The sequence below is a fragment of the Symphalangus syndactylus genome, chromosome X (assembly GCF_028878055.3).
Source record: "Symphalangus syndactylus isolate Jambi chromosome X, NHGRI_mSymSyn1-v2.1_pri, whole genome shotgun sequence".
NCBI lineage: Eukaryota > Metazoa > Chordata > Mammalia > Primates > Hylobatidae > Symphalangus > Symphalangus syndactylus.
In genome coordinates this window covers 139,299,902-139,309,719 of record NC_072447.2, presented here as the reverse complement: position 1 = coordinate 139,309,719, position 9,818 = coordinate 139,299,902, and positions in this window count along the sequence as shown.

Genomic DNA, 9,818 nt, shown 5'->3' with positions numbered 1-9,818 from the left:
AACCCAGCTCCTGAGCCAACATGTTTCTAGAGACAATCACAGAACTGGAATACCTGCCTTCACTTTAAATTCATGATCACAGATATCGAATGGCACTTAATACCACAAGTCAATCCTGGTACATTTCCCTGGTAAGTTCATTTTCTCATTATCCATAACATTTATTTCATACCTTATCCTGTGTCTCCTTAAGCTTCATACACCCCTCATTCTCAGCTGATGACCTCATTTTATATTTCCTTGAGATAACAGAAGAATCCTCTCCTTGCTGCAGTTATCTATCATCACCCTCCACCTCCACCAGTCATTCCTAGTTATTCATTGAAGATTTCAATACCTGCCTTCGTGTCTTCTCAGCCAAAACTACTAGTATTTCTGGTGACTTCAACATCAAAGTATAGAATTCATCTTACACTCTGGCCACTCAGATCCATAATTTTCTCCTTTTTTCTTCATCTCTTCTCCCCCTCATCCCATGGCAGCCATTTACTCTCATAGTCATACCTTAGATCTTTACGTTATTGAAAAAATGTAATGCACCATCTGCAAAATTTTAACTTCAAGCATGCCACACACTACCACCTCCAACCATTCCAGCTCATTTCCTATAGTTTTCCCACTCCAACTATTCTTTGACTCTTACTTAGGCATCCAATCCATTAAACTTATCACTTTTTCAAGGACCAATTGAAACACTCATGTCTTTGCTTCCTTCCTTACCCAACTTAGACTCCACGATCCAATATTATGATCACCCTCTTGCATATATTTTCAAATGACTTATCCCTGTCTCCCTCCATCGACTTGTCTTGCAAAACCTCAATGGTGGTTAAGCCCAACTTTCCATCTACTCTGTGCCAGCTCCTGAGCATATAAACCTCTCTGGAGGAAAGCACATAGCCATGCTGACTGGTCTCACTTAACATTTTTGCCAAAGGTTCTAGTGTTTCCCTGCTTTTTCTCTTGCTCTTCTACAATTCATTCCCTATAGAGTAGCCAGACTGATCATTTTAAAGAGTAATTCAGATCATGTCACTCCTCTACTTAATATCCTCCAGTGCTTCTCACTGCCTGTGAATATAATCTAAAGTCTTTGCCATGGCTTGCCAGGATGTTCATAAATTTCCCACACTCACTTCTCCAACCCTGACTCCAACCCTTCTTCACTAGGTTCTAGTCACACTTGCCTTCTTCCACAAGTTCTTCTAATGTGTTCATTTCCTGGAGGTTTTTTGCCCACTGTTCCCTCTCCCTGAAACATTCTTTCCTCACATTCTTTTAGGTCTCTACTCCTCAGAATCTCCTTCTCTGGCTACCCTTTTAAAAATAACCACTTCAACTCCCCATACACTCAATTTCCCACTAACCCCTTAGCTTGTTTTATGCTTCTTCATAACACTTCTCTCTCTCTCTCTCTCTGAAATTCTACGATATACTACATGTTTTAAAGTTTTCATATGTATTCTCCCTTAGATTGAAAACTCCATGACATGAGAATGAGGACTGGTCTATTTCACAGAATCCTCAGACATAGCCTAAAATAGTGCCTCGTATGTGTTCATTGAATGAATGTGTTCATTGAATGAATGTGTTCATTTAATGAATGTTTTCATTACCAAACCCACGATTCTATCTTAATCTGCACAAGCCCTCTTCACCGGGTTTGGTTGTGTCCTTACCCAAATCTCATCTTGGATTGTAGCTTCTATAATTCCCATGTGTCATGGGAGGAAACTGGTGGAAGGTAAGTGAATCATGGGGGCAGGTCTTTCCCATGGTGTTCTCATGATAGTGAGTAAATCTCACAAGATCTGATGGTTTTATAAAGGGGAGTTCCCCTGCACATGCTGTCTTGCTTGCTGCCATGTAAGAAGTGACTTTGCTCCTCATTCATCTTCCACCATGACTGTGAGGCCTCCCCAGCCATGTGGAACTGTGAGTCAATTAAACTTCTTTCCTTTATAAATTACCCAGTCTCAGGTATGTCTTTATTAGCAGCATGAGAACAGACTTAATACACCACTCTTCCCTCTTGAAGACCAACCTCACCACTTGTGACCTGTATCCCAAAACTTCTGACCCACTCAAGGCATTTATTCCTTTGCTTATCCTCTTTTACATGTTCAATTACTCCATCCCTACTAGAACATTCCCATCAGCATTTGAACTTACTCTATTATCTCCCATCTTGAAAAAAAATCCTGTAACCTCATATCTCCTCCAAGATTTCCCTTCTCCCCTTCACAGTAAAACTCCTTCATAGGATGCCTTCAAATGTTGTGCCATCTCCACTTCCTTACCTGCTATTCATTCTTTGGCTGTCTTACATCTGGCTTCTTTACTCATTACTCCACTGAGGCAGTTATGAATAATCTCACCAGCAATCTTCATTTTGACAAATCCAGTGGACACTTTAGGGCCCTCAAATTACTTGATCCATCAGCAGCATGAAAGACCATTGACTACTTGCCTCTTGAAACTCTTTCTACTCTTGGTGTCCGTGTCTTTCTGATTTTCCTTCTACCTCACTGGCCTTTCCTTCCCAGTGTTCTTTGTAGGCTCCTCTCATTCTACTAGACTTCTTAATGCTGCAATTCCTTAAGGTTTGGACCTAGGCCCCTCTCTCTATCTACACTCTTACTAGGTGATATTACCTGGTCCCACGGCTTTAGGGACCATCTATGTGGCAGTAAGAGCCCAGTGGGAGGCACTGGGATCCACCATCTCTGCTTAAGTTCCTCTCTGAGCGAGACTTCGTTTCCTATTGAAAAACAGCGTACTGTGTAGCTTCCATAAGCCAGATGCAACAGGAGATAGCCATGACTATTAGGCGCTCAGCCGATATGGAGATAGATACCCAGAAGATGCCAAGAAGGCAATAGAATTACTTGTGAGTACATGTGAGGCATCTCCTAAGGAGTCCCAAGGTCCCAAGGAATAAATCCAGTTTATTACTGACAGTGTGAGTCCATTCATACTGGTAAGGCTGGAGAAACACAGGATATGATTCTAGTCATCATATTTTATATCTGATGCTTTTTAGGATGTTGACATAAGTGGTGGAGAGAAAACCTGTCTATTTTGCAAAAGCACCTCTCACTACTTGCCCAACACTACTACTAAGAAGAAGAGAATAATTGCTTTACAATAATTGCTTACTTGAGGAAATATAAAGAGGGAAAGTCAATTGGTAAAAAATGATTGTGAGTCAGTATATGTGCTCCGTTAGTTTACAAGGCTTTCAAATAACCCAGAAATAACTAAATAAGCACACTAAATATGCATGGCCCTTTATTTGCTCAATTAACAGTGGGTTGGGATTTTAAAAATGGATGGGATGTTTTTGAGTATGGGAGAGTTCTATACTTTTATCAAAGACCAGTTACCTGGGCCATACAAATATTCTTTCCTGGACAAAGCAGCAATTCTGTCTGACACAAGTTAGTTCCAGTGCTCTTAGGTAAGAGCTCAATAGTCAGGGTACCTTTGGGGCAGGAATCCCAGGGTGTAGTAACAGCTCCCTTGAAACTATGAGGCCTGGCAAGGTTATTTAAGTAACTCTGGCCAATGAAACAAGTGTTTCTGGTTTAAGTCTGGAATATATTTTTCCTGAGCTTCTTAGGTATACAGGGGGTGGAGAAAAGTTTGAGGAAATATTATTTGATGTCTTTGGGTATCCAGTATTTCTTGATTATCTCTTTGGGGTAACATCACAGAAATTAATGTGAAGTTGACGATCCATGGTTGTTCTCTCACTGATGTCAGTTATGGTATTGAACTTCTAAGTAGAGATGACTGATGACCCTTGTACTTACTTCCATCTGTGAAGTTTCTGAATCCTTCAGCCTCCCTAATATTGGTCACGTTGGGTATACTGAAGAGACAACATTTTAAGAACAGAATTGGGAATGAAGATATCAGATGAAACATAATAAAATAACAATGATAATGATAACAACAGCAATAATAAAAACTTACTGAATACTTACTATGTATCAGGCACTGTGCTGAATGCCTTATATGCATTATCTTATATAATCTTCACAATATCCCTATAATGAAGTACTACTTATTATCTCCATATTACAGAAAAATTAAGACTTCAAAAAATTAACTGACTTGCTTTAGGTCACATGACTAGTATGTGGCAAAACCTGAATTCAAATCCATATCTGTCTTACTCACTCAAACCCACACCAAGGAAAAGAAAGTTAAAAAAAACAACAGATAAAATATGAACTACTACACTAAAATGCCTAAAGATATCAATGATATATACCTTTATTTAGTGCTGAATTGATATATACTTTTATGGTACTGAACAGATACATACTTTTAAACTTTTCCATGCACCCTATATAATGAAAAAATGCAGATAAAAGAAATATATTTCAGGTGAAAATCAGCCCATCTTTATTGCAGCTCAATCATTCACATTTTCCTATTTTATTTTCCAAGAAGCAACTGGTGCCATGATATTGTGATATTTGTCCTTATGAATAGAATCTTGAGGTTTCAAAACCCAATTTTCTAAAATATGAAGTTCATTTCACTTTTATTCTGCTTTTTGGGGTGATCTTTGGTGCAAGAACACACCCAGCCTCTAGCAACAGCAAGTTAGATTGTACTAGTCAGCATTCCATAGCACCATGCTACTAGAACAGACTCCGTCTGAACACATTGCTCCATGCCCTTTCTTAGGAATACAGGAAAATTGGGGATAGGAGCAGAGAATTAACCATGACACAGGCCAAAGGTGGTTGGCTTTGGATCCCAAGGGCTGGAGGCGAAAGTGAGTTATGACCCAAGGCAGCAAGAAGCAAAAAGAAGCCAAGGTACAAATCCTTTAATGAGTACTGAAAATCAAGCCATGGAATCCAGTTCATTCACTATACCCACCAAGAGCAATGGCATGGAAAATGGGAGACAACAACTGGAATAGGATGGAAAGAAGTTTGAAAGCCAATTGAGAAGGCCTCTGAGTGTTGGCTGATCCTTAGAAACCTTAGCTTGGCCTTCTGAATGCTTCAGTTTCTTTCCCAGCCTCCTCTCTCACCATCCTCCCCTCATCTAACAACACGAACACAGCAAGCACTTCCATACCTCTAGGTTTTCCTTATGCTGCCCCTTCGGCCTGGAATGCCTTTCTCTCATACCTTCAGACTTTGACGATGAACTCACCTTTCAAGAATCAACTTAAAAACTACTTCCTCTGTGAAGCCTTCCTCATCCTTCCCAACTTAGCATTAGTCACTGCATCTCTGTGTTGTCATAAACTTTACTTATATCCTCCATAGCACATAAATTATATGTTGCATTGTAGTTATTTGTGTCTGTGTCTGTATCTCTGACTGATGTGTAAACTCTTTGAGGACACTTTTGTTTCTTCCTTATACCCAGTTCCTTGAGGATAGGGACTTTTAATCTCTGTCCTATTTATCTTTGTGTGCTCAGGGCCTGGCAAAGGACCTAGCACAAAGTGAGGCTCTTGATAAATGTTTTTGAATGAATGAATGATTATCGAAGGATGAGTTTATGAATAAATGATGGAGACAAACCATAGCATGTAAAACACTAAAACAGCAGACAGGGGGAAAAATCTCTTTTATTTAGACACCATCTTTTTCCAGAAAAAAATAATTGTGTAGCTTGAAAATCATGTATATTTGGATTAGGGAGGTGTTTGAAGAAAATAGCAAATGAGTGACTTTGTTGTAATAACTAAACTCTTGGTTTAGAGCAAGAAGAGATAAAATACATCTTCAAAAGCTTTTTTTTTTTTGCTTTTTCACTCTAAGCAGAAATACACAACCTTCAGCAAAACAGTGATGCTCTCAGAGGAGCTAAAAACACAGGATATTGACACACATGTTGTCCTTTTTCATTCATTTTTTGTTATTCCTTTCTCAGAGCTAACTGATAAAGGACATAGGTGAGAAAAAAATATCAAGTAGAGATGAAGAGAAGTGTCAAAAAGAAATAAAATTTCAAAGTAAAAGATGAAGTAACCTTTGCCCACTGAGATACACTACCAAGTGAGTCATCTGTCCCTAAATCTAACAGCTACCAACTTCTAAAAAGGAATTGAAGCAGCTTACGAGAGAGAGAGAGAGCGAGAATGAATATAGGAATATAGCCAGGTGGGTTAAAGTAAAGATAAGAAAAATATCTGCAACTCCATAACTCCACCAGAAAAGGAAAAACATGAATGGACTAGGAACTAAAGATAAAGAAGTCACTGCAACTGAATGCTGAAATTCATTCTGGCCTTTCTGGCAATTAAGAAAATAATTCATGACAGGTTACAAATCTCTCCTTGTGTAAAGAAAATGTGGCACTGGGAGTAAGTCATCAACTCTGAGCTGTTTCTTCAGAAGTGAGAATGGTTTCTGTTTGAAGCCCTCCCCACTCTCTTGGCCAGTACCTTTGTGAGCCATGACACACACTGGCAAGGTTGGCTGTGATGTTAGAATGGACAGAAGCTGAGAGGCCTACAGGGGACTGAACATGTGGCTCCTACCTACTGAGCTGCCTAGCTGTGGACTCTGAAAAGTGATAAGTAGGAAAGCTCCCCATTCCAAAAGAACCATATTTTTTAAAGCTAATATTAACACTTAAAATACAAACATCTAGATTATTTACCTTGGCTTCATTTTTAAAAGAAACTCTTTGAGAATTACAGTCAAGGTTTATTCAGTTTCTCAATTTAGAAAACCTTTTCAGAATACAGATAAGTAATATCTAAAATTTTCTATTTGTTAATTAACTTTTCCCATTGCCAATAACTTAAACCCTAGTCCCCTCCTCCCCAGAAAGACAAGTTACGGCGAACGCTTAAACATTCATCTTCCTCTTCTAATTGCTGTGTAGGAGTAATTCTGTGATTCTGGAAGGAAACTTCAGTGAATAAATGAACAACTCTCTCATTTGCTATTTGGAAGTTATAAAAATTACAAGACATCATTCCATTATATTCCCTCATTTCCTTGTCATTGGGAAAGGTTCCAACCTCTCATCATATTAAAAAGCAATTATCAAAATGTTTTATTCCATAATAAGTTTGACTACTAGGAGAAAAAGTATTCAGAAATCAAAATAAGGGGGTTCTTTTTAGCATATAAACAGGTGAGTCAACCCTCCAAATCTGAAAAAAAAATAGCAGTGAAAGATTACTCTTGAAACCATCTATCTGGAATTTGGTGTCTTTACTTTGGTGTTTCTATACTGCCTAATTCCCATTAAACTGTTATGATCACATTGTAGATGTTATCTTCTTGCTGAATATGCAGGCTGATGGAGTTGGGTCACAGTTTCTACAGAAGTTAGCACACAGCACTATTCACCAAGGTAAGCTGGGCTTTGTTAGAAAGAATTCAGAGAGTGCTCATGCCTGGGTTAGTCAACCAGTAGTGGGCTCTGAAGCCACCACATGCAGGGCACTGAGCTCTGGAGCTGGGGAGAATTGCAGAGGGATTTAAAGATATGCCATCTAGTCCCTTTGTAATAATCCTTAACTTTGTACAGAACCTTACAATTTACAAAGGGCTTTCCCCTAGGTTACTGATTTTGATCCTTACAATAACCTAGAGAAGCCAGTAAAGTAGATCCTACCAGTACTCATTTGATAAATGAGGAAACCAAGGCTCAGAGGGTTTATGTACTTTGCCTGTAGTCATGAAGTTAGTTAAAAAAAAGAAGGCTTTTGATGAAGAGTACAGTGCTCTTTTACATCCTGTTACTTTTCACGTATCAGCAAATATAGGTGTGCACATAAAAGAGACAGAGCTGACTCAAATCACATATAAAACTATCCTCCTGAGGGATCAGTCAGAAAGGAGCAAAGGATAAATGGTGAGGTGGGTTGGGGTGTCACCCATGGCCAAGGCTGCTGGACCATATGGCACCTTTGTATGAATTAGAAAAGGTGCTTACTTCTAATGGATATAGTCCTGAGGGTGCAAGTAGCTTATAGAACCCTTGTGGGAACTGGAAAAAAATGGGGAAATGTGCCCCTTCCACCCATTGGATGTGGCCAGTACCAGAGTGCAGGGCTGGGGTGAGCATGGTTTAGATTTCAACCATCACTGGTCTCCTTGGCTGGGTGTTTTGGCACAAAGCATTTCTACATAACCATACATGGTGGTCCTGACTTAGGTGACTAGAAGACCCCACTAGGAAAAGCTAGCTGGAGTCTTTGCTACCCGAAGTGTGGTTCTTGGACTAGTAGCATCGGCTTTTACCCGGGAGCACATTAGATACACAGAATCCCAGGTCCCACTTCCAAACCTACTGACTCAGAATCTGTGTTATAATAAGATCCCCCACATGATTTGAGAAGCCCTGGGCTCCAACGGAGAGATAAGCTAAGAGCAGGATCTCTGGGAGCTGGAGCAATGTGAATCCCTGATTAGCTGTGGAATGGCAAGCAGGTTTGCCTGGCTGGAGAAGAGGGCACTCAGAGGACAGGTGAGCCTCTGCCCTCCAACGGCAATATGATTGGAACTCACTCTACAGTCTAACATTACCTTTTGCTTTTCTGTTTTCTTTTTTCTTTCTTTCTTTTTTTTTTTTTTTTTTTTTGAGACAAGGTCTTGCTCTGTTACCCAGGCTGGAGTGCAGTGGTGGAATCTTGGCTCACTACAACCTCTGCCTCCCAGGTTCAAGTGATTCTCCTGCTTCAGCCTCCCGAGTAGCTGAGACTACAGGTGTGTGCCACCATGCCCGGCTAATTTTTGTATTTTTTGGTAGAGACAGAGTTTCACCATCTTGGCCAGGCTGGTCTTGAACTCCTGACCTCAAGCAATACCCCCCCACACACACACATCAGCCTCCCAAAGTGCTGAGATTACAGACGTGAGCCACTGAACTCGGCCACCTTTTACTGTTCTTAAATTACTTGATTCAACAGGGATGGTTTGAGCTGTCTCTGATGTACTAAACCCTACACATCTAAAGCTCAGTATGTCACAGTCCCTGTTCTCAAGGAAGTCACTGTCTAGAGATAACAGAGAACATTCAATCCAATGCAGCAAGCACCCCAATGAAGACGTAGGCAAAACACCTGGGGGAGCACAGAGTAGCAGCAAACAACTCTGCCTGTGATATTTGAGTTAGGTGCTGAAAGATAAGGAATTGCCCGCACAGAGGACAAGAGTGTCTCTCCAGGCAGAGGTGTCTATCTCCCTCAGTGAATTGTGGATCTTTTAAAGGGGGTCTAGTTTCATTTATATATCCCTCCCCTTCGCCTGTCTCAGGGGCTACCACAGTGGCCAATGCACAGCTGTTAATGCTTGCTAACTCACTGATGAACTGACAGACTGAATGAAAAAAAAAGTGAATGAATGGCTTTGGAAAGAGGAGTCCCACAGACTACCATGGGAGGTGAAAAGACCTTATAATCTCCCAGGAATTATGTGGTTAAGATCTACAGTTGTGCTCTGGCTGGAGAAATGAGGGAAAGAGCTAAGAAATAGTGTATACTGTGCTAGGGTTTCTTTTCTGAAAGAAAAATGTAACGAGACAGAGACTTTAAAAAATACACTTTTGTTAAATCTAAGTAATTCTTAACAATGAGCTGAGAGAGCCTGCAATCAGATCTATTCTCTCCAAATAGGGCGAGTGGAGGGCACCGGGAAAGGCTGCTGCCAGGAAATTAAGCCTGCTTTCTCCAGCTCACCGTGGGGTTCCATTTTGCTTTGGGCAAAAGAATGGACATTTTCTTTTTACAAATTTCCATTGCACAGAACAAGACAAGAGTTTCCCGAATGAAATCCAGTCATTAGTCTTCCTCTTATATAATCTGCATAATACTTCCAGAG